Raw genomic sequence first — 19,602 nt, 5'->3', positions numbered from 1 at the left:
TTATGTCATTTGATGCTGGCATGCTGACTTGTTTTCTTTTCCCACTGGACTCTGTCTCAGTTAATTCCCTATTAATTCCTTGGACAATGTGCCAGTGGAAAAGGGGCTTGAGTTTCCAAATTATCACAGTCTCAGTGAAGAAGTGTAATTTAATGTCAGGTCATTTAATTGTGTGAAGTACAACGATCAGTCTTTGTTCACTTGTTTTTGGAAAATTTTCATGGATAATATTATGTAGGAATCTTAGTTGATCAGAACTTAGCTAGTGTGGTGGTATGTTGAGCACGTCTCATGGGCAGTTTGAATAAGTGAGGTGAATACAGAGTAGGATTGGATCAAGAACTACAAATTAATTTGAAAGCTCATTGTAAAAGCTCTGAACATCTGATTTTTGCCTGAGGCTAAATATTTTCCCAGCATCCATGTCTAAGGTCATTTTGTTGCCAGATCTGTTGAAAAAATATCCCCCCAACTCCTCACCCCGCCACCATCAGAGTTGCTGCAAAAATTAGCTGTGTTTTGAATTCTCAGCACAAAATTTAGTTTTATGAGTAGAATAAGAAATTAACAATGAAGAGTTGCAGATAGTGATCTGATCTAATTGAGTAGTTCATAATGTGACTTGACCGTGAAATTTTGTATTAGCAACTATCACTGTAATCTCATTGTAACCAGTTTTATTTAGAACTGATCCTTGATAATTGTTACTTGTTTTTGAGGAGCAAATATGAATACTTCAGTTCAGAAATGAAACTATTGAACAAGCAGTGATATTTCGGCTCTTGAGCTCTTGATGAAATGTGCACAGCATAAGATTTTAATATGAATTTGGTTATGTTAAAAAATGTTCACAGTACTCTGGGCAATATTTGGAAACAATTCATGTTTCATGTCAATAAGAATACTAAACTGAATAAAAAAAATCACGAGTTTGAATTTAGTTTTGGATGTTGTAAATGAACTGAGGAAGTATTATGCTTGAATATTTGGGTTATGAAATCAGAGCTACTTTTTAGTAGCTTTTATCTCTGGTTTCACCCAAAATGTTTTTTTTCACGTAATGGCCTATTTGTGCCTTTTTTTTGTGTAATAATTTGGAGTATCCAAATATGGAAATTTATTTCGGCAATAGTGTTTCATTCAGAGCCAGCTCTTCAGCGCTTGACGTCCTGTTTTACGGAAACTGCCAAAATGTTTGGCCTGGAAGTCAGCCTGAAGAAAACTGAGGTCCTCCATCAGCCAGCTCCCCACCATGACTACCAGCCCCCCCCCCCCCCCCACATCTCCATCGGGCACACAAAACTCAAAATGGTCAACCAGTTTACCTATCTCGGCTGCACCATTTCATCGGATGCAAGGATCGACAACGAGATAGACAACAGACTCGCCAAGGCAAATAGCGCCTTTGGAAGACTACACAGAGTCTGGAAAAACAACCAACTGAAAAACCTCACAAAGATTAGCGTATACAGAGCCGTTGTCATACCCACACTCCTGTTCGGCTCCGAATCATGGGTCCTTTACCGGCATCACCTACGGCTCCTATGACACTTCCACCAGCGTTGTCTCCGCTCCATCCTCAACATTCATTGGAGCGACTTCATCTCCAACATCGAAGTACTCGAGATGGCAGAGGCCGACAGCATCGAATCCACACTGCTGAAAATCAAACTGCGCTGGGTAGGGCATGTCTCCAGAATGGAGGACCATCGCCTTCCCAAGATATGGCGAGCTCTCCACTGGCCACCGAGACAGAGGTGCACCAAAGAAGAGGTACAAGGACTGCCTAAAGAAATCTCTTGCTGCCTGCCACATTGACCACCGCCAGTGGGCTGATATCGCCTCAAACCATGCATCTTGACGCCTCACAGTTCGGCGGGCAGCAACCTCCTTTGAAGAAGACCACAGAACCCACCTCACTGACAAAAGACAAAGGAGGAAAAACCCAACACCCAACCCCAACCCACCAATTTTCCCTTGCAACCGCTGCATCCGTGTCTGCCTGTCCCGCATCGGACTTGTCAGCCACAAATGAGCCTGCAGCTGACGTGGACTTTACCCCTCCATAAATCTTCATCCGTGAAGCCAAGCCAAAGAGAAGAAGTGTTGAACAGTAATTCTTAACCTGTAGTCTACAGGTTTGTTATAAGGAGTCCATGGTAAAGATATTATTGATATAATAACAAAGAACAAGTCAAACAAAGTTATAACTTTGATCATGAAAATACCTGAAAATTCTTGAAAACCTTTTCCTGCCAAAACAAAATTTCCATTGATATTCTGGGAAAGGGATCAGCTGACACATTTCACCTCCCATCCAGTTGATGGTCTGAAGGTTTGTTACAAAAGGTTTGCAGTCAGTCGTGGAATATTTAAAATGGGTTGTGGGAGAAATAAAGTTAAGAGCCATTGATTGAGAGGATATTTAAAAAGAAATAAAATCAAACATTTCTTGTAATACAGAGATATTCAGTGCACTGACTGAGGAGTTTGCACAATTTCTCAGTTTGAACAGTACTTTGTGATTCTACATGACCAAATACAAGATTTTAATTTTATTAATGGTTTCCAAGATTGTGCTTTTCAAAAAACATGCTAATTTTTAAAAAGTTCATTATTCCCATGCACCTAAATTTTATTGAAGTATATTTATAGTGCCTAAGGTCAAATGTTTCCTTTACACCAGTGTTCACTTGCACTTTACCTCTGGAATTCAACTGTTGTCTGCAAATGATTGGCTCTGCAGAGCCAAATCAGAACAGCAGTGAGAAGATAAGCAAATGAGAGCTTGATCAGTAAATGAAATACACCATCATTGAGAGCAAAACTGGAATGGTTCCAATCAGCCAGATTTGACATTTATTGGCAATGCAATTAAGATCACTTTTTGGAAGCACCACAGATCTAATCTGGGATTTTTCTGTTTTGTACTGTACAACTCTGATTATCCAAAATGGTCAGGGCTTATGTTGGATAATTTTTTTTCGGAGAACTGGTCATTTTAAAAATTAACAGCCCAGTAGTAATACCAAATCACTTGTATTAATGTTTAAATAACAACGAACAACAAGGGAAGGCTTTTTAAACATTAAAAAAATGTTTAATCCTCACCAAAAAAAAATGCTAGCTGCTGCCGATCACTGAGACCGACCAACTGCTACTGCCGATTCCCAGGGAGGCTTTCCAGGCTGGTGGAACACCCACCGGTGAGTCGGTGGGGTCCTGCTTCCCTGGTCACCGAGCTCCTGAATCCTGACTCCAAATCCTTCCCTAAGCCTACACACACACACACACACACACACACACACACACACACACACACACACACACACACACACACACACACACACACACACACACAGGGGAGTCCGGTGTGCAATACTAGGCCGAGGGGCGGCGTCGGGAGCTCTGTTGTGCCAAGAAGGGAAGGGAAGCAAGGGATGAAGGAGGAAGGGAAGGAGAGGGAAGGGAACGCCACTGAGTCCGAGGTCCCAATCCTACCTCGGAGGCCGCTCTCCATTATGACAGAGGGACAAGGGATTCTTCTAACAGCTTGTGGCTGGGAGACAGTGGCACACAGTTTGAAAGGGAGAGTTGGAGAGAAAAGTCAATAGGAAGAGGTAAAGAAGAAATGGAAAGAGAGAGGGGACAAGGACAATCATCATTCTAATTTCATGTCGACTGATTTTCTTTTTTAAACTGAGGTCAGTTCGGCTCCGAAAAAAAATTGAGATAAATGAGGCTTTGTTTCAAATATCCTAATTTATCTGAAATTTTCATTTTTTTTTTCTCCAAGATAGATGAGGATTTTAGAGAATCTGATTTTGGATAATCGGATTTGTACTGAATATCTGAGCTGTGTAGCAGTTAATCAATAAGGGAGGGTTATTAGAAGTTACTTTTGCTACTGTCAGCTGACATCATGATTAGATTGAGCATTTCAGACCTATGCTTTTGATGATGTTACTCTCATATGTAAGATCGCTGGTGAAGAAAATGGATTACCTGAGACTGCATATGAGCCAGAGAGAACTGAAGGGTTGTGTGCTCAGATTATTTCATAAATGTGATTCCAGGACACCTTTCCAGACTCAGCGATCCAGCTGGGTGGCCTTATCTCTTTCAGGGCAGACAGAGCCCTGCTGCTTCTGGCAAGACTCAAGGAGGGGGTCTGTGCATTTTTCATCAACAAGAACTGGTACACCAATGTGTCTGTTGTGAAGACCTTCTGCTCAGCACAGATAATGTACCTTCTGGTGAAATACAAACTCTTCTATCTGCCCAGGGAATCCTTGGCCATGATGATTGCTGCAGTACATACTGCCCTCGGCTAATGAGGGTAAAGCCATGAAGAAGCTTTATGGTGCCAGACTTCCCATCCCTGATGGTGCCATGATTTGCTGGCGACTTCAATTATACCAACCTGAAAAAAGTCTTATGACTTCTTAACCAGAGGAGAGAACACCCTGGAACAGGTGTACAACAATGTCCCTGCATCTAGTCCCTACCTTGGTTACTCCGATCATGTATCTGTGTTGCTAACCCCGGTACAGACTGCTGGAAAAGCAAACTAGGTCAGTTCGCAGGGAGATCAGGATGTGACTGGGGTGGGGGAGGGGTGGGGTGAACAGGGATATTGCAAGACAGCTTTGAGACCATGGACTGGAGATGTTTCAGGTAGGCGGCCACCTATAATGATCAAGTAAACATGGAGGAGTACACAACCTCCGTGACTGGCTACATCAGCAAGTGCACTGAGGATGTCACCGAGATCAAATGCTTCACAACCAGGCCTAACCAGAAACCATGATTGGATGCAGAGATCCAGTACCTTCTCAGAGCTCATGATGCTCCCTTCAGGATAGGGGATAGGATTACACTAAGATTAGCCAGGGCTGAACTCTCCTGTGCAATCCAGAAGGCACAGCAAGGAATATGCACAGAAGATCCACAGACAGCTGTGCGACACGAGGCGCATGTGGCAAGGGATCGAGACTATTACAGATCATTATTCAACCTTGCGAATTAAGGACATTGACGCTTCCCTTCAGGACTGACCGAACACCTTCTATGCCTGGTTTGATGAGAAGAACGGTATGATGCCAAAGAAAGCTTTGTGGCCCACTGCATAGCTGCAGCTGAGGCGAGGAGAACCCTATCTAAGGTGAACTCACACAAGGCGGCAGGACCAAACAACATATTTGATCAGGAACTGAAGGACAGCACAGACCAATTGATGGAGGTCTTCATGGACATCTTCAAAATCTCACTACAGCAGTCCATTGTTCCTGCAGGGTTCAAGACCGGCACCATCATCCCAGTTCCCAAGAGAGCAACAATAACAGGCCTTAATGACTACTGCCCTGTGGCAGTGACCTCCACCATTATGGTGCAATGAATCAAAGCACACCTTCCAGGGACACTGGATCCACTTCAATTTGCCTATAGAAGAAACTGTCCCACAGATGATGCTTTAGCCTTGTTGCTTCACTGTGTCCTGGCCCACCTGGAAAATGAAGTCTCATACACCAAGGCTGGTGTTTATTGACTTCAGCTTGGCATTTAATATGATAATTTCCCAGAGGCTGGTGGAGAACCTGTCCTCGCTGGGACTCAACAACACTCTCTATAACTGGATCCTGGACTTCCTATCAAAAAGACCATATTCTGTCTTGGCCAATAGTAGAATATCAAGCACCATCACGCTAAGCACTGGTGCACCTCAGGGCTGTGTGCTTAGCCTGTACCTGTTCATGCTCCTGACCCATGATTGCATCGCCAGATCCAACTCCAATAGTGTTATCAAGTTTGCAGATGACACAACAGTAGTTGGCCTCATTAGAAACAATGATGTGTTGCACTGCAGAGAAGAAGTGGAATATCTCGTGAAATGGTGCAAGAATAACAATCTTAGTCTTAACGTGGAAAAATAGAGATGAAAATGAGATGGATAAATTTTTAGCAAATACTGATCTTCCAAAATTAAAACGTAGAGAACAAGTTGATATAGATGCCCCTTTTACAAGAGAAGAATTTGAGAAATCTTTGCCAACTTTACAAGCTTAAAAAGTTTCCGGGGGAGGATGGGTTTCCTCCTGAGTTCTATAGAGAATTTAAAGCCTAATTGGTGTCTCTTATGATGGATGTAATGGACTGGGCAATGGGGACCCAGACTCTCCCAGAAACTTTCTCTACTGCTCTAATTACAGTGCTACTGAAGAAAAGTTGAGACCTGTAGCAGCTTTTACACAGAATGAAACACACCACTAACACAATGGAGGTTTCAAACGAACTGTGTGTTCAAATTTTGCGCGCGCCCTTTAAGGGCGGCGTGAGCTCTGCGCCTCTGGTGACGTAATCACGCTCACCCGAGGCGCATTCTTTGGTCTAAGCCCCGGGGTCCCCCGACAGAGCCATCTTCTTGTAGCTGCCCCGCCAGTGGAGATACAAGCGGGGCCAGTTTGCCACAAGCGATGTGTGCCACCACACAACCCCCATCTCCAAAGAACCGGTTTATGCATTTCGCTTCTTGGGTGGCCGACCTCGTCATTTCAGTTGGGCCTTCAGTACTGGCTGGCTAAGGTCCACATATGCCGCTTTGAGTCTGTCAACTGTGAATATGTCCTCCCTGCCCCCAATGTCCAAAGTGAATGTCTTGCCTGAGCGTTTCAGGACTTTGTAGGGGCGCTGCAGGAGTGCAGGGTGTGGGCCTTGCCGGATGAAAACGAAGTCAGTCCTGGCCAGTTCTTTGGGGATGCAGGATGGGGGCTGCCGTGGTTGGTCGTTGGTGGGGACGCTAATGAGGTGAGCTTGCCTCGCAAGTCTGATTCTTGGTAGTGGAACCAATGCTTGGGCCGGAGAACTCCCCGGATAGCGACAGCGGTGCACCGTAGACCAACTCTATGGACGATACCTGTAGGTCTTCTTTTGGAATTGTTCTGATGCCGAGCAGGACCCAGGGCAATTCATCCATCCAGTTGGGGCCGGTGAGGTGAGCCATGAGAGCTGACTTGAGATGCCAGTGGAAGCGCTCCACTAGACCGATGGCTTGGGGATGGTATGCAGTAGTATGATGGAGCTTGATCCCCAAGAGATTTTCCAGCTGTGACCAGAGGGTGGATGTGAACTTGGTGCCCCTATCACTTATGTGTGCCAGAACTCTGAACCTTGCGATCCAGTAGGTGAATAGGTGCCTGGCGCAGGACTCAGCGAAAGTGTCTCTCAGCGGGATGGCTTCCGGCCACAGTCAACGTAGCGGGTATCCCGTAGGGGGCCCACAATGTCGATATGTATGTGTTCTAACCTCTTGGCTAGGGAGTCAAGCTGCTGTACTGGGGCCTTTACATGGCCTTGGACCTTGGAGGCCTGGCACTGCATGCAGTTTATTGCCATCTGGGTTACCTGTTTCTTGAGGCCGTGCCACACAAAACGTTCTGCCACCGTGTAAACCGAGGTCTTGACTGAGGGGTGAGCCAAGTCGTGGATCATGCTGAAGGCGGGCACATATCAACCATTTTCATTTGATTTCCATCAACAGGCAGTGCGTCCAGAGGAAATTTGCTCCCAGCAGCGCTGTGCCCACCATGGCCAGAACAAACTTCCAGTGAAACCTTGCCCGTAGGGTTGAGCCTCGTGTGCCGGTGCAGGTTTTGAGGGCAGTCGGGGGAAGCACACTCAGTTCTTCTCCAGTGTCTACCAGGAAACGCTGGATATTGGACTTATCCATCACATGCAGGAGCTGTTCGTGTGGCCAGCCGTCGGAGTCATTAACGGGGGCTGGTCGGGTAATTTCCCTGAAACGAACAGGGCTGCCTGCACTTACGAGCTTGGGCCCCCCCCCCCCAGTGTTGATGGTAGAAACACCAGCTGGGGTGGTGTTCTTCTGGTTTGTGCTTGGGGGGCGCCTGTGGCTGACTGGGTCCTGGGCGGGTGACCTGGCTGAGGGCGGCCTTGTTTTCTCGCTTGGTCCGCCAGAGCACGCTTGCACAGGCTGCGACTCTGCGTGGGTCTGAGAAATCCTCATCTGCCAGCAAGAGTTGGATGTCCTCTGGCCTCTGCTCAAGGAAAGCCTGTTCAAACATCAAGCAGGGTCTGTGGCCCTCTGCCAGCGGCAGCATCTCTTCCATGAGGGTAGATGGGGTTTTGTCGCCCAGACCGTCCAGGTGTAGGAGCCTAGCGGCACGCTGCTGATGGGAAATTCCGAAGGTCCCGAGGAAGAGGCTTCTGAGGGCGAGGTATTTACCTTCCTCCGGTGGGTTGTGGATGAGGTCTTCCACCCTGGCCGTGGTTTCTTCATTGAGCATGCTCGAAACTGCGCTTGTGCTTGCCTGAACCAAGTGCGTGGGCAATGCATCAAGAAGGAGGCGAGTTTCACCGCGACCGCATTGATTGCTGTTGCGTCCAAATCAGGAGGCCAGAAACCCGTCTGATCTTGCTGGGGTCACCAATGGAGCGGCTACCACACAGAATGAACACCACTAACACGATGGGGGTTTCAAATGAACTGTTTATTTAAAATTCGTGTGAGCTCCGCCCCCACGCCGGCGTTGACATCATGCTCGCCCGAGACGCGTGTTTTGGCCTAAGCCATGAGGTACGGTGGTCCCCTGATGGCGCCGTCTTCTCGCAGCTGTCCCGCCGGTGCGGCGATAAAAGCGGGGCCAGTTCGCCATGAGCGATGTGCGCCTCCACAAACCCATTAAAAACTTCCATCATATAAACTTCTATCACTTCTGAATGCTGATTAAAAGATATTGGCAAAGGCGCAACTAATAGATTAAGCAATATTTACCAGAATTAATCCATACGGATCAAGTGGGATTTGTTAAAAAGGAGGACACTCTTCAAATAGTCTGGGTAGACTATTTAACATCATACATACAGCAAAATCAAAGTTGAATCCAAGTATGACCCTCTCCCTGGATGCATAAAAAGAATTTGACCGTTTGGAGCGGTCTTTTCTAATTAAGACACTGGAAAAATTTGGAATAGGCAGAAAATTTATAAATTAGATTAAAAACTTTTAAATCACAAGTCAAAATTATAATAAACAGATGTCAGCGCTTTTTCCCATCAGTATATCGAGTGTCTTCTGTCCCCAGCACTTTTTATCTTAGTGATTGAACCACTGGTCGAGATTATAAGGAGATATCCAGATGTTAAGGGCTTCAAAATTGGACAGGAAGGACATAAAATTGCTGATTATGTACTATTATATATGTCTAACTAGGCTGAATCCTTGATAAAATTACAATCAACGTTGGAAAAAATATGGAAGAGTATTAGGTCATAAAATAAATATGGATAAGTGTGAGATAATGCCATTGACAAATTTTGATTATGAAAGATATCAAAAAGGTGGTAGATTTAAATGGAAGACAGATGGAATTAAATATTTAGGAATAATGACATAATTTACAGAACATATAAATTTAATTACATTCTTTTAGAATAAAATAGAGAAAGATTTGCAGAAATGGAAAGATTTACCGATTAGTCGGAAGAGTAAATTGTATTTTTAAAAAAATGAATATGATGTCAAGATTATAGTATCTTTTTCAATTGCTGCCTATTGTGCACTACCTAAAAATTTCTTTAAATTATTAAATAATTATATAGGGCAATTCCTATGGTATAACAAAGTGCCGAGAATTTCATTGGAAAAGCTAACATGGGATCATAAACTTGGAGGTCTTGGGGTTCCTAATTTTAAGCATTATTCATCATCACAAACTAGATTTTTATTATGCTGCTTTGAAGAAGACAGTCTGGCCCCCCTTCTTGGACTCAAATGGAATTGTATTCATTAAAAGAGGGGGCAGTGAATGATTTTATTTACATGGAATGTTAATAACAAAAAAGATGGATAACCCTATATTAATACATATGGCAAGAAATTATAAATGAGCGTATCTGGGGGGTGGAAAGTTTTATTTTCACTCACTCATTTTGACATTGGAGAGTTTACTATATTTATGGGGGAAAAAATTTAAAGATTAAAAAAAAATGTTTATGTTTCCTACACACACTGGATATACTCAGTGTCAGGCTTTGAAGAGATTAACCTTTACAGTGCAAAACAAATGCTTGATCGATGATGGTCATTTTTAAATATTGTGATGCAAGCTATGCAAAAAATGCTTTTATGAAAGCTTCATTTGTAACGGAAACTAATGCTTGTGCATGACAGATTCATTGGCAGAACAATATAAACACATTTTAATTTGTGCAGTATCAACATTACCCTTGAGAACATTGATATTGATAACAACATCCAATAAAATCCCCATTATCTGGCATTCAATCAACAAGAAACTCAAAGAACTGGCAGAAAAAAATCAAGGAAATAAATAAATATAAAATAAACAAGAATCAATGAAGTTTTAAATAAAAGTTTAAAATTGTATAAGTAAAGGTTCTTCGATATCACCCACAACCCCTTGAGAGCAAACATTCAGCCCTGGAGTACCCCAGTTGTGCCCTGCCTGCAGCAGCTGTTTGAATAAAATGGCAGCACCCAGGGTGAAGAGCTGGCTTTCACTCACCACGAGGGAGAGGCCCAAAGTGTCTTCTTAACCCTCCCTGCCTGGTACAAGTCTTTGTCTTTATTAGTATGTAATTAAGTGTATTAGTTAGGCTTTATCTGTAAACTTGGTGGAGGGTTGGGTAATTATGACAGTGGCATGATTAGCACAGTGGTAGCGCAACATTTTTTTACAACGCCAGTGACTGGGGTTCGAATTTAAATTTTGTAAATTTATGAGAATTACTTTATTAAACATAATTAAAAGCTACAATACTGATTTTTGTTTCAAAATCATTTTACATTTTGCAATCTTGTGTCTTTAAACTGTATTTTTAATACAGGTGTATTAGGTATTGTAAGAGTAAAACTCAGACAACTGGAAAATCTGCTTTTCTGGCACCCATTGTCCCCGTAGGTGCTGGATAATGGGGATTTTACTATATTCCTTTGGCCCTTCTAGTCAGAAAAGGATTTCTGATGAACATTATTATGTTCTTCAGTCATCGTTGCAATTCAAAATATTTAAAGTGGGAATTTCAATTCTGTAAGTTAACATGTACATTGGAAATACCAACGAACTTGGATTGCATCTGGCTAGATATCACTGATATTAACAAGTGAAGAGGTTGGATTTTATTATGATAAGTTTTATGCTCAAACTCAAAAGAATGGGCAGTGCCCAAGTGTAAATGTAACATCCATTTGTGGTTTGCAACTGATGTGCAGTTTAATACATTTCATGATACTTCCAGATAATTATCAACTCCTGTATACATGACTGGCAGAAGAACAGCCTTTGCTCCCATTTCTTCAAATCATAAAAGTCAAGTGGAGACTAGCTGTCAATCACCTGAAATAGGATTAATTAGACCTGATTGTGTGATCCTGGTAGAACACAGATTCTGCTCTGCTTTGGTGTGGCCCTATGAGTGCACCTGCAGAGTTAGAAAATGTCATAATTTCCCTCGTTTTAACGATGAAAATTTGCCACAGTTCAATGTCAGCATGGTGTTCCGAGCCCAAAGCCCAGCAGCAATAGATATTCACCAAGACAAATGGTTACTTAAACAAAAGTTGCTTTTAATTATCTTTAAACATGAAAACAGAATAACACTTTAACTTATCACAATTGACTTAACTAGCCTAACTTAACCCCCTTTTAATTCTAAGTGCATGTGTATGTAATGTGTGTGTAAGTTCAGAAAAGGTCTTTGATTCACAGTCCAATCCCACTTCTCATTCCTCCAAGTTCACTAGCTGCGGGCAATTCTTATACTGTGCGCAGAATTTAACATTTATAAAATTCACCAGGCTTTGGTGCTTGAAAGGTAAATGGTTACCGCTCAGGAAGGTTGTTGTCAGTTTTCAAAAAGAGATTTGTTCCAGGACACCCACAACTGATTTACTTCCATCAGGCACTTCAGTGTCTTGTGGAAGAAACTTGCCCCGTCAGGATTCTCCAGATGATAACCTCTTTCTCTCAGGTCACCGCAGAGTTCCTTTTTTGTTTCTCTTATTCAATGTGAAATATTTTACAGCCAGTCCTCTCCTCTTGCATGAACCACAAGAGCTTTGACTAGGCTGAAATAAGAGCCCATCTTTCAAATGGGGTTTTCCACAAGGTTGCCAGCTTGTCCTGTTCCAGTCCCAGCTGCTGTTGCTGACTATAACACTCTAGAACTGATCTCTGTGTTTGTGTGTGTGTGTGTCTCTCTCTCTCACACACACACACACACACACACACACACACACACACACACACACACACACACACACACACACACACACACACACACACACACACACACACAGAAATCCTGTTTTACTCTCTCTGCTTGCAAAACCACTTGACCCTCTTAGAATAGAGAGTTTCACTACAGACAGAATGCAGCTCCACCAAGCTCTTTCATCTGTTACCTTTTTGTAAACAAATAATCCAAACTTTGGGCACACTCCAAAGCTTTTGCAAAGGCTCTGAGGCCCCGGCATGTCTAGCAACAGCAGAGCTCCAATATTTCAAATAAGATCTGTTTTAAAGTGTTTGTATGTGACCTACTCTAACAAACCTTTCCCCAATTTATCTCCCAAAAACATATCCATATACTCTGTCACAATGGAAGCAGACACCATTTTCACTGATTATCAAGCACCCATTTATACTAATGTAACTTTTCCTATTTTATTACAAATAACCCTGCACCTTCACCATATTCTCTTGCCACCCACTTATCTACATGAGGTACTTCCCAGTCGACAGTTATTTTCCTAAACTGCACAATCTAGAGCATTCAAAGGAAGAAACACCTGCAGCTATTAAAAAAAATGTACAAACACCACATATATCACTGGAGGTCGTGATTGAGTCCACTCTCTGGAGTGGTGAGGTAGCTGCACTAACTGCTGTGTCATTGATGCATGAACTTGATTTGCTTTGGGTGGATTGTTTTCAGGGTGGTTTGTTTTGCAATAGAGTGGAAAAAGGCCTATTTCCTTTTCTCCGAGAGCAGCAGGAGAAAAGGTAGAATTAATTAATTGCTAATAAAAAATGTTAATAATGATTTATAGGATGGTGATGTGGAATGAAATGGTTCCTCTGATGTATTTTTGACTATTTATCTTCCGACAGTTTAAAGATATTATTGATTTAAGGGTGACTTAAGATCTTCAGTTGTAAAGAGGTGAACTGAGTCAATCCATTTATTATAGTTAATGTAACAAGGTTTTAGGTGATGTTTAAGATGGTAAGGAATAGTTAGAAGAAAATTAAAAAGTCTGTTAATTTTTGGTGTTTCAGGGATTATGTGGGAAAATTAGGCTGAGGCAGAAGATCAATGTTTTTATTGAATGGTGGAGCAGGTGTGAGGAGCAGTCTGGCTTACTCCCATTTATTGTTTATTTTTCTTGTGTTTATTTCTTGCGTGTGTGTGTTTTGATAATGGAAATGTATAAATCAATTTATAAATTTGCAGGCTCTGTTTTGTTGACTGAGTAATTAAACATCTTTTTTATCATTTTGCAAATTTTGGCACTGCTTTCCCAACTCCTGTATTCCAATTATTTAAAGTGTGAACAAATTATTGAGTTAGAATGCATACCAAACATTTTAATAAAACAAAAATGCTTGTGTAATGTATTTATTACTGCACTGTCATGCACATGTTATAAATCTAGTTTTTGGTCATTAAATCTTATTTACTACATTCGGAAGAAGAGCTATATGGGTATATATGGTCACAACATTTGTTATCAAGTAGGAGGAAGCCACATGGTTATCTACTTGACCTTTTCTTTGTTATATTGGGGATAAAGCTGCCTTTGGCATGTCAAAAGTACTGAGATGGGTGGGACTCGTTTGGCTCAGGAAGTGGTTGAATAATGTGATAACAGTCAGTCCAATTCATTTTTTCTTGCTTATTCAGTGTTAACGAGCTTCTCCATATTAGGAATTGTGTGATATTCAATTAATTTGAATGAACTAAAACCTCCAGGTGTATCATTTTTTTTCAAAATAGATTAAAACGGACATGTAACCAGCTGCAAAAACCTTTTTAAAAGACTGCAACAGAGATTCAGAGGCATGTTTATTTTTAAAATTTGGACATGCAGCAAGGTACATGTAATAGATTAGTGAATCCTAAAGTGGGCACAGACGTCGTCAATCCCGGAGACGGAGAGGGAAAAGGGGGTGGTGTGAAAATAGGGGGCATTCTGAACTTTCCGTCCTTTTATTATTCATTTTGCTGCAAAGTTTAATGAAGAAGCCAGTGCAGTAATTTTCTGGCCAGACTCGGGGTGGCAATAGTGACCAAAACAAAATGGCGACAAAGCATTCTCGTAAGAACTCGTGTCGGTGGCTGCCAAGCATCACTATCCCCCATTTAGTGCTGCCCCAAGCCCCCCCAGTGCCGCCACTGACCCCCCCCCCGCCCCACCACTGACCCTCCCGCCCCGCTCTGTGCCTCTACAAACCCCCACTCTTCCCCCTCCCCAACCAGCACCATTGTATTGGGGCATTCGGATGTGGTCAGGAGGCCAAGGGAGTGGCAGACTGAAAAAGTTTGAGAACCACTGTATCAGACCTTTCCAGTCCATTACTTCGTGCCACCCAAATACAAGAACTAACCTACATCTCCCATAAGTTTTTGAAGGGTGGGAGGAGACTGGAGCACTAGGAGGAAACCCTCACTGACACGAGGTACACATGCAAACTCCTTACTGAGGGCACTGGATTTGAACCTAAAACTGTAAATGCATTGCACTTACCATGCCATGATAAAATGTGAAGTGAATTGTATCAAACATTTTCCCCTGAAATGTTTTGAAGTAATGCCACATGTTGAGTGTCAAATTAATGAATAAACATAATATTATATGCAGTGAAAATAGTGATTTGATAAACTAACCACCGTATCAGGAAGTTTTAGAGCTGCTTTGATCAGCCGAATGAAAGGATTCTATTCCAAATTGCATTGTGCAATTAGCCAGAAATAATCTGGAACTCAAATGTTGGAAAACTTGAATTTGCAGTTTTTATCCATATACTCATATCTCTTTGGGAAAATCTTACTGATACTTTTCCAGTGTTTCTATGTACCATATTTAGAATTGCTTAAAATAGATGTTTCATATAATATGCAGATTTATTTCATCTAAAAAGTCATACACCATAAATTTTTGCAATATAATTCCACTTTGTTCATGCTTGCATTTGTATTCAATTGAGTTCTTTTTTTCTAAATCAAGATGAATTAAGGAGTTTGAATCTAGTTACTTGAGGTGAGATGTAAAGGAAACTATTACCACTGAATTTAATGCTGTTAATTAACATCAGCTGTCAGACCTTTGTCAAAGATGTGCTGATTAGAAAAATAACTAGGGACTGGAAAATACTTCGTGCAGGTGGTGGCAGGAGAATAAGGTGAGGGTGCAGTGTTATTTGTAATGTAACAGAAGAAGTTGCATTAGTATAAATAGATTGGTATCTAATATCACCCTCAAAGTGGTAAAGCAAAGCTATGTTGTGACAGAACTTCGAACTTTAGACTTTGTGTTGTGACAGAGGTTTTTGGTATGAGTTTGAAATTTCTTGTCACAAAAACAGCTTTAAAGAAAAATTGAACAGTTTACATGGGTTAATTGTCACTGGTTTCAAACAGTTGGTGGAAATGCATTCAGGATGCTTTGAATGATAAATAAGGGAACAAAATTGAGCTGTGTAGAAAAGGAAGAGGATACATTAGGCCCTTTCAGGTGGCATGAACACCACCCCAGTGTAAAGCTGCATTATCTCCCCCCTTGCGGCTAAAGACATACTCACCTGAATATTGCAAAAGCACCTCTGAGGTGCCAACGTCAACCCTCCTGTGGGAGGGATAATTGGCAAAATGCTGGGCTCCACTGAGGCACCTAAATGTGCAGCCGCTGTAAGCAGCTCCATCAGATCCGGAGGCGCTACGAGGTGCCTCTGGATAGGAATTGGCCTTTTCAGGTAGACCAGGCAATGTTGCAAGCAGCCTTTTAGGGTTGCCACCTGAAAAGGTGAGTCCTCAGTTAAGATTTGCTCCTGCCGCTGCCCTCAAGGGGGAGGGCCAACCTGAAAGGGCCTATTGTGAAGAAAAGGGGAGGTGGAATGGGATGGAATGGGGGGGAGATTTTACTGTGTTTATATAAAGGCCAATCTTAAGCCCTTTCACACTTGCAAGTGAACCCAGGAATCAAACGGCAATCGGCCTTTAAAGTGCAAGCAAACTCAGTTCAACACCAGCGTTAGATGATGTCATCTCATGCCAGGGATGATAGCCTTGAACCCGAGTACAGTCTCCGCCGTCTATAGATGCTGATGTTGCAATCAGGCAAGTGTGAAAGGGGTAATTACATCGTGGGATTGAAATGATCCAAGTTTTTGCATGAGTGCAGAAAGAAAAGATTAAAATGAAGGTGTAAACTTTGCCATGGGGAAAGCCGCAGTGGGAGAGGGAGAGAGGAAATGAATAGCAATAGCAGACAATTTTTAAACAGCGTGAGAAAATTGGAAGTGCTATAGCACACAATTTATAAAGACCATGGGGGGGGGGGGGAAGCTATGGCAGACTTGACTTCCCAGAATGCTGTGTGGCAGAGAAACCCCTCTCTGAATGCTCCATGTATGTCGTTAGGCATACAGCCTATTCTCTGCCGCATGGAATTCTGGGAGGGCAGGTTCACCACCGCTTTTTCCCCCACAGTATTTATAAATTGTATGCAATAGCATTGTAAAAGTCGAATTCCTGTCAAAATACAGAAAGTTCAACCAAGCCACACAGTGCAAAACACAGTCTTTATTGATTCATGCTAGAGGGAATGAGGGTTACTCGTGGTGGATTGACAGAGTCACCTCACTAATTCTGTTTGAATCTCATTCAAAGAACACAGTCACAGGGTACAATATTTAAGGCATTTTCCTGCATACAAATTGGATAACATTTATTTGAAGGTATTGCTACAGCTTATGTTTTATATTTTACTTATCCTCGTCCCATGTACCAATTGTAATTAAGAACAGCCTTCTGGTATACAAAAAATCAACAGAAGTCTGGAAGAGTTTGTTCACAGTACAAATTAGTATCTATTCTCTGCCAACCTGATCTCTGGTTTCCAATTCACACATGTAAATGGCTAGTTTTATAGTAATCTTACGTTCTTGAAGTTGACAATGGTGGCCAACATTTCAAAGCAGAAATAATGCCATTCAGGGACTGAGTGGTACTAGACACTTATTGCAGTTTTTTTTAGATCACATCTAACAGGTATTGGTAAAACACAGGATTCTGTTGACATCGGGGTTCAGTAAAAAAACATGCTGGAGAAACTCAGCAGGTCAAACAGTGCCATTGTGTAGCAAAGGTGAAGATACATCACCAATGTTTCGGGCTTGAGCCTTTCATCAAGATGTGGGGGAACATGAGAGATGCCTAAATAAAAGTGGGGGGGGGGGTTGGTGAGGGTGGGAGATGAAGGGTGGAGAGGATAGATGGAGGGGGGGAAGAAGCACCAGTGGGGGGGGGGAGGGTTCTAGGCTAGTTGCAGAGAGAAAGGAAGTAGGAACTGGAGGGGGAGGGGTCCTCAGACTGTGATGAGGGAGGAGGTGTAGGTGCAGGTATTACACCTACAGACACAGTGGAAGGTGCCGGGGATGGAAGGGCGATGAGTGGGGAGGGAAGAGTATACAAGGGAGTCATAGAGGGAGCGGTTTCTACGGAAGGCTGAGAGGGGAGGAGAAGGAAAAATGTGTGTGGTGGGGTCTTGTAGTAAGTGCTGGAAATTCTGGCGGATAATGTGTTGGATATGGAGGCTGGTGGGGTAGTAGGTGAGGACAAGGAGTTTTCTGTGTTTATTGTTTCTGGGGGCTAGGGGAGAGGTGTGGGGAATGGAGGCTCTGGACTGGAAGACCTCATCTTGGGTGCAGATGCGACGGAGACGGAGAAATTGAGAGAAAGGGATGGAGTCCTTGGAGGGGACAGGGTGTGAGGATGAGTAGTCCAGGTAGTTGTGGGAGTTGGAGAGTTTGTAATAAATGTCAGTGGAGAGTCTGTCTCCTGAGATGGAGACAGAGATCCAGAAAAGGGAGAGCTTCTTCGTAGATGGACCAGGTGAGTTTGAGGTCCAGGTGGAAATTAGCCGTGAAATTGATGAAATTGACAACCCCGATATAGTCGTCGATGTATCGGAGGAAGATTTGGGGTGGGTTGCCTGTGTCGGCTTGGAGCATGCTTTGCTCCACAAAACCCACAAAAGGCAGGCATTGGTGGGACCCATGGCTCCTCCTTTAATCTGGAGGTAGTGGAATGAGTTAAAGGAAAAATTGTTAAGGGTGAGGATAAGTTTTGCCAGGCAGAGTGGGGTGGTGGTGGAAGGTGACTTCTCAGGACTGAGGTACAGGAAAAAGGGAAGCGCTTTGAGGCCTTCTGTGTGGGGAATGGTGGTGTAAAGGGATTGGAAATCCATCATGAAGATGAGGCGGTTTGGGGAATCTGAAGTATTGGAGTAGGTGGAGGGTGTGTGAGGAGTTGCGGATGTAGGTGGGGAGAGATTGAACTTGGAGAGAACAAATGGAGTCAAGGTAGTATGAAATTAGTTCCATGGGGCAAGAGCAAGCAGAGACAATGGGTCTGCCTGGATGGTTAGGTTTGTGTATCTTGGGAGGAAGGTAGAAAGAGGTGGTACGAGGATGAGAGACAATGAGGTTGGTGGGTGCGGGGGTGGGGGGTAGGGAGAGATGTCCAGAGTTGATGATGTAAGAGATGGCCTGATGGGTGATGGTGGGGTCCTGTGGGAGGCGTTGAAAGGAGGAGCTGTCTGAGAGCTGTCGACTGGCAGAGGTAGAGGTCAGTGTGCCAGACTACAACAGCACCACACTCGTCTGGTTTGATAGTGAGGTTAGGGATGTTGCAGAGAGAGTAGAGGGTGGAGCGTTCTGAGGAAGTGAGGTTGGCATAGGAGAGGGGGTTAGTGAAGTTAAGGCGGTTGATGTCCCGGCGGTAGTTGAAGATAAAAAAGTCCAGAGCGGGCAGCTGGCCAGGAGGAGGAAGAGGTCTTGAAGCAGGAGAAAGGGTCGAGGGGGTGGGGGATGTTGGAGTGTTGCAGCCAAAATAGTGGGCCTGGAGATTGAGACGATTGAAGAAGAGTTTAGAGTTGAGGCATGTGTGGAACGCATTGAGGTGTGGATGGAGGGGGTCGAAGGTGAGGCCTCTGCTGAGGATAGGGCGCTCCACCTCCGAGAGGTGATGGTAAAAACCAAGCAAGGGTCAGAGTGGGAGTTGGTGTGGTGGGGGGAGGGGGAGTGTTGGAGAGATCCAAGGATGGAGAAGAGAGCAGGGGAGGATTCTTGGGGGGATTGGCAGGGGAATCGTTGGGTGGGGGATAGGGAAGTGCGTGGTAGGGTGGTAGAATGGAGTAGGGAGGAGGGTGGAGAGAAGGGTAGGAGGGGTAGCCCAAGGGAGGGGGGAGAAAGAGGATAGGTGATTAAAGGGGAGAGGGGGAGATAGGGGTGGAGTAGTGGGAGGTTGGGGAAGGGTTAGTTAAGTGGTATCCAATAGAGA

General features: G+C 43.4%; 1 protein-coding gene across 3 annotated transcripts in view; it reads left to right on the top strand.

The window, feature by feature from the left end:
• The window catches only part of ppp4r2b (protein phosphatase 4, regulatory subunit 2b), an 87,953-nt gene that overhangs the window by 18,304 nt on the left and 50,047 nt on the right, over positions 1–19,602 (top strand). The window lies entirely within an intron of this gene.

The sequence above is a fragment of the Narcine bancroftii genome, chromosome 5 (assembly GCF_036971445.1).
Source record: "Narcine bancroftii isolate sNarBan1 chromosome 5, sNarBan1.hap1, whole genome shotgun sequence".
Classification (NCBI taxonomy): Eukaryota; Metazoa; Chordata; class Chondrichthyes; order Torpediniformes; family Narcinidae; genus Narcine; species Narcine bancroftii.
This window is presented reverse-complemented; position numbering and strand designations above follow the sequence as displayed.